We start from the raw sequence: 6,261 nt of genomic DNA, 5'->3' as shown, positions 1-6,261 counted from the left end.
TGCTGAACAGAACATGCTATAGCAGTAAGATCCCACCCCAGCATACACATTAGTGTTTCCCCTCTAACTCTCTTCAAACACAAATAATCTAGTTACAGTACCTGCCACCTATTCTGGTTGTGCCCTTCAATATGTTCATGTGGCATCCACATACACTGTACTATATGGCTAAAGTTTATGAACACACGACCAGCACACCTAAGTGAGCTTGTAGGACATCCCATTACAAACCAATGGGCAATAATATAGACAAGCCCCCTTTGTAGCTATTACAGCAATAACTCTTCTGGGCAGGCTTTCCATTGTGTCTGTGGGAATTTGTACCCATTTATTTGTGAGGTAAGATACTATTGCTTGACCTGGCTCAAAGTCAGAATTACAGTTAATCCTAAAGATACAAAGTAGAGTTGAGCTGAGGACTCTTTGCAGGCCACTCAAGGCTCACACCACCAAACTACCCAATTGAAGTTTATATTGACCTGGCTTTGTGCATGGGGGCGCGTCATGCTGGAACAGTAAAGAGGTTTCCCCAAACTGTTGCCACCAGGTTGAAAGCACACACAGTTGTCTAAAATATCTTTGGAGTTTCTGCCCTCGGTCTTGAATTTTCTTGAACAAAGTATGCTACGCCACTAAGATCCTATCTCCAGCACAGACATTGTTTTTTTTCCCATGTAATCCTGTTCAAACATAAATAATCTAGCATCTTCAAAAAGGGTCCTGAACCATGACACAGCTTTTGTAGTTTTTTAATGCTAGGCATACATGATACACTTCTGTTTTCCTAAATCAGAGCTGTTCAGCAGAATCTCACACTTTCCAAAGATAAGGCATGGAGATACAAATTTGACTGATTACTAAAGACTTATGCCCCGTACATACGGTCGGACATTGATCGGACATTCCGACAACAAAATCCATGGATGTTTGCCGACGGATGTTGGCTCAAACTTGTCTTGCATACACACGGTCACACAAAGTTGTCGGAAAATCCGATCGCTCTGAACGCGGTGACGTAAAACACGTACGTCGGGACTATAAACGGGGCAGTAGCCAATAGCTTTCGTCTCTTAATTTATACTGAGCATGCGTGGCACTTTGTGCGTCGGATTTGTGTACACACGATCGGAATTTCTTCCAACAGATTTTGTTGTCGGAAAATTTTATAGCAAGCTCTCAAACTTTGTGTGTCGGAAATTCCAGTGGAAAATGTGTGATGGAGCCCACACACGGTCGGAATTTCCGACAACAAGGTCCTATCACACAATTTCTGTCGGAAAATCCGACCGTGTGTACAGGGCATAAAGGGTGTATTTATCAAAGATATGATGGGCCTGACGTTCGCCCAAATCTCATTCTATTTTTTTAATTCAATTCATCATGCAAAATTAGCGGTCATAAACCCTTTAGCTGCCAGAACCCTTGTTAGATATTACACATATTTAAAATTATATTATATTGTCTTTGATGACGCCCTGGGGGAGGGGCGAAACGCGTCGACGAAACATCCGGCTCACGCTTAACCAGTGACGCTTCTTCCTGTTTCCGTGGAACGCACACTTACAGCGGCGATCGCGGAAGTTTTTCTGACATGCCTGATTGCAACCATGTATCTTGTGGGTAGCGCTATGATGCGCAAGTGATTTTTTTCTCCGCAATACTTCACTATATTGCTTTTCCTTGTCTTTTTGGGTCTGATTCGATGGTCGACACCTACAAGTATATGACCTATTTGCTACGATTATAAGCCATTCACATTGCATCTACATCAGAGGCATCATACTGCAGCACTCCAGGAGACTGACTGTCAGCATAGGTTGAAGAGATGCTGTTTTCTCTCCAGTGAGGTCGCCACCAAGAGCCCTGTGTAGCAGTCTAGCTGATGGAATTTATCTGGGACTATTCACCAGCATTATATTATTAATTTCATTTATCCTTTCAGCACATCATTTATATTGTTTTTCACCATTTTAATAGTAATTGGTTTGTGTCTAGCACCAATTGCATATCTATTTACATCCTACTTATTTGGCACTCTATGCATGTGCTAAATTAGTAAATAGTAATCTACTAATTAGTAATTGGTTTGTGTTTAGCACTAATAGTATATCTATTTAAATCCTACTTATTTAGCACTTTATTTATGTTATTTATGGATTCATGATTATAGGAATTTTGCACAGAGCACTTTCTATATAGTATCATATTTACGGTGTGGTTATATTATTTTTTGCCAGCGCTGTATGTGTTTGTTTTTTATTATTTAAGTATTATTACATTTCTTACAGCAGCGGTAATACACTCATGTATTTGTTTTAATTTGTCACGAGCGCTGCATCATTTATAAATATTTTTTTTTCCCTATCAGAGGGAGCTACAGGAGTAGGGACTGTCAGTGGCCAGAGGGCGGAGCTGAATGCATTGTCGGAGGCCAGCTGCCTGAATCTAGAAGAGACAACCGGCTTCCGAAGACTGAGAAGTACCAAGATTTAGGGCTGCTGCACCTGGTCAGTGGATTACAGCAACGCTTGATCAGCTGGGCAGGTGAGTATCTGAATCGAGGTTAAAGTGTTTGCTACCCCAGCATTGCAAATTCCTGATATGTGGCTGCTGTACCATGTAGTTGTATGAAAAAGTCTCCTGTTCTCTTTGTATTGCTTCCTTTAAATCCTTTAAATACTTTGTGTTCCTGCCAGTCTCTCTGTTTTCCTATAAAAAAACTGACCACACTAAGCAGGAGAACACACCGCGGTCAGTTCTCTAGCTATGCTGGGAACTCAGTCTGCTCTCCTCCAATGATCAGACTTCTCCTGACACCCCCCCCCCCCCCCATCCTGCACAGCCATTCATGAGAAGCTCAGTGTGCTGCTGCTGCTGCTGCTTCTTCTCTCCCAGCTCGTATGCAGCTGAGAACAAAGGGAATGTGATCACTTATAAGAAAAGGAAAAAAAGGTATTTATAATGTTTTTTTTTATATCTATATAAAAATGTTTTGCCTTTCATTTCTATTTTAAACTGAATGGGTTGTTAATAAGGTGATTGTTTACAATCACTTTAAGACTGAAAAACAGATAAATGGGGATTTAAAAAATAAAATAATTATAGTGGGGTGAGTCAAGTTTTTCTTTAACTGCAGCAGAGAGGACGCAGATGTAGACAAGGCTGTTCTGTGTGGCAGAGCCGTGTAAATCTCAGGACTGTCTGGAAATACAAATCCTTTGTTATTTAAAACATCTCCCTTATATGTATTTTATCGGTGTCTTCAGATGTTTTTGTAGAATTTAACTTTAAAGTGTCTCTAAAGGCAAAAGTTTTTTTTTTTAATCTTAATGCATTCTATGCATTAATCACTTGCCGACTGGGCCATAGCCGAATGACGGCTACAGCACGGTCGGACAACTTTGGGAGGGCGTACTATGACGTCCTCCCAGAATCACGCTCCCTTGGGGTGCGCGCCTGGGAATGTCAATGACCGTCGGGTCTCCCAGACCCGGCGTGTCTTGAATCGGGGTAAAGGGCCAATGACAGCGGCCCTTTACCATGTGATCACACCGTCCAATGAACAAACCGGAGCATGTCCGGTTCGGCTCCTCCCCACTCCTCACGCTACAGTGTTTGAGGAGAAGGAGGGAGCTGGGGGCAGCAGCGCTGTGGGCATAATCTGAAGTTCCCACAGCGCTGATCTGTGCACATTCATGTCTCATCCATCCCTGCTCCATCCATGGCTCATCCATGCTCCATCCAAGGCTCATCCATCCATGCTCCATCCATGACTCATCCATTCACATTCATGGCTCATCCATCCCCATCCATAGCTCATCCATCCCCATACATGGCTCATTCATGCTTACCCATCCACATTCATCGCTCATTCATAGCTCATTTGTGCCACATCAGTGCTCATCCATGCCACATCAGTTCTCATCCATGCCACAACCATGCCACATCAATGCTCAACCGTGCCACATCCATGCCACTACAGTGCCCATCAGTGCCTCACAAAAGTGTAATAGGTAGTCAAATTAGATTTGAAATGTATGTCCCTAGAACACCTGACGGTTCTCCCTGCATATTGGGCCACCCTATTTGGCCTGGCTGTGTAAAACTCTCACATATGTGGTATTGCCATACTCAGGAGGAGTAGCAGAATGTATTTTGGGGTGTCATTTTTTTCTATGTACATGCTATGTGTAATGCCCCATACACACGATCGGAAATTCCGCCAGCAAAAGTCCGATGTGAGCTTTTGGTCGGAAATTCCGACCGCGTGTATGCTCCATCGGACTTTTGCTGGCGGAATTTCCGCCAGCAAAAAGATTGAGAGCAGGTTCTCTATTTTTCCGACGGAAAAAGTTCCTATCGGAAATTTTCAATCGTCTGTAGCAATTCCGACGCGCAAAATTTCTACGCATGCTCAGGAAACAATACGACGCATGCTCAGAAGCATTGAACTTCATTTTCTCAGCTCGTCGTAGTGTTGTACGTCACTGCGTTCTTGACGGTCAAAAGTTCAGAGAACTTTTGTGTGATCGTGTTTATGCAAGGCAAGCTTGAGCGGAATTCCGTCTGAAAAACCATCCAAGGTTTTTCCTACGGAAATTCCGAGCGTGTGTATGGGGCATTAGAAATATCTTAGAAATGGACAACTTTGTGTAAAAAAAATGCGTTTTCATTTTCTTTCCACATTTTCCAAAAACTTGTGGAAAAAAATGACATGTTCAGAAGACTTATTATGCCTCATAGAATATACATTGGGGTGTTAACTTTCCAAAATGGGGTCATTTTTGGGGGGATGAAAATCAGACACCTGGCTGAAGGGCGTAACCATTCAAATTGTTACACATGTCACTGGGAAAGGGGTCTCATTAGTATGTCGCAGTATATCTATGGCAATTCTAATCAAAGGTCCTTATGGCTCAGACTTACCAGACAAGCATTCAGTTGAATGCATATGTCTTAAATGTACTTGTGTTTTTCTTTCTCTACCTTTGTCCACATTAATAAAGTATAATCTTAGAAAGCCAGGAAAAGCTGGTCCCCAGGCTGTTATTGTATGCTGTATCCAATTGGAATCACCAGTGAAGGCCGTCCCAGAAGCAAGGGCAACAGGACCAGACTCGCCTTATGGACTTTCGTACTGTTATTATCGGACTATTGTTATTATTGGACTGTTGAGAACAAGGATCCTCATGTTTTTGTTTTTTTTTCCTTATTGTTTTGTTTTGGTGCTGTTTCTCATGATTTTTATTATGGACTTATGACATCCAGAACAAGTGATGACTACTGATACTGGGATCCAGAAGTGTGAACTGTAGAGATGGAGAGTTTAAAAGTTTTTTTTTTTCCTTCTCAAAGAGTTTTATTTCATTTCAGAGGGTAAAGCCGAAAGTGCCAAATATTAAAGGAGATTGCACATAAACCATTATTCTAGGTGTGGCCGAGTCTCATATTCTCAACTGGCCACAAGGGGCCATCTGTTGCCTTATAAGTTTATGTGGAATCTCCATTAATAACTGTAAAATATTGTATTGATGAATATATTTCATTTTTCATTTATCTATGAAAGCCGGGAAAAAAGAGTTTCATTTAAGCTTTTGCTAAGAGCAGAGAATGTGGGCCAAGGCTTGTATATACAAACAATGGAGAGCCAATTCCATTGTTCTACACCTACTCCTTTGAAAGGGTGCCATGCTGGGATATGCAATGGACCTAACTTCCTGGGGAAATGCAATTAACACACTTGGCCAGCATAGTCACAAGGATTTGCATGAAAGGGGGCCGACTTATGGAGTAAGCCCTCCAATCATGATCCAAGCTAGGCCAACCAATGAGACATCAGCTTGGTTTGATATACTCAGAGCCAAGGGGGAGGTATCGGTCTCTCTCTGATGACCAGCAAGCTGAAAGGAACTTTGGTAAGGATGGATAATTATGGGAAAGGAATGCCCTTTTACTTGTAACTGAATATGTGTGTAGATTACTGTATTGAGGAATATACTCTATATTCCTTCATGTAAATACTTTATTTCAACTAATATTTTCTGCCTTGGTGTAAGGCGATAGATAGATGATTGTGTATTAGCTAGACTTTCAACTGCTTCCTAATAAATGTTATTATATTTTAAGCTTTCACTCTTCGTCAAAAAGAACTCTTATTTAACCCACCTCATATCTATGAGATATGAAAAATCTTAAATATAGATTTTTCAGGGTAACAACACCTATGCATTTTTAGAGCTTTTTGCATTTTGCAGATTTGCT

This window comes from Aquarana catesbeiana, linkage group LG01 (assembly GCF_042186555.1).
Source record: "Aquarana catesbeiana isolate 2022-GZ linkage group LG01, ASM4218655v1, whole genome shotgun sequence".
NCBI classification, from domain to species: domain Eukaryota; kingdom Metazoa; phylum Chordata; class Amphibia; order Anura; family Ranidae; genus Aquarana; species Aquarana catesbeiana.
The sequence above is the reverse complement of the archived record's forward strand: the minus strand, read 5'-3'. Positions refer to the sequence as shown.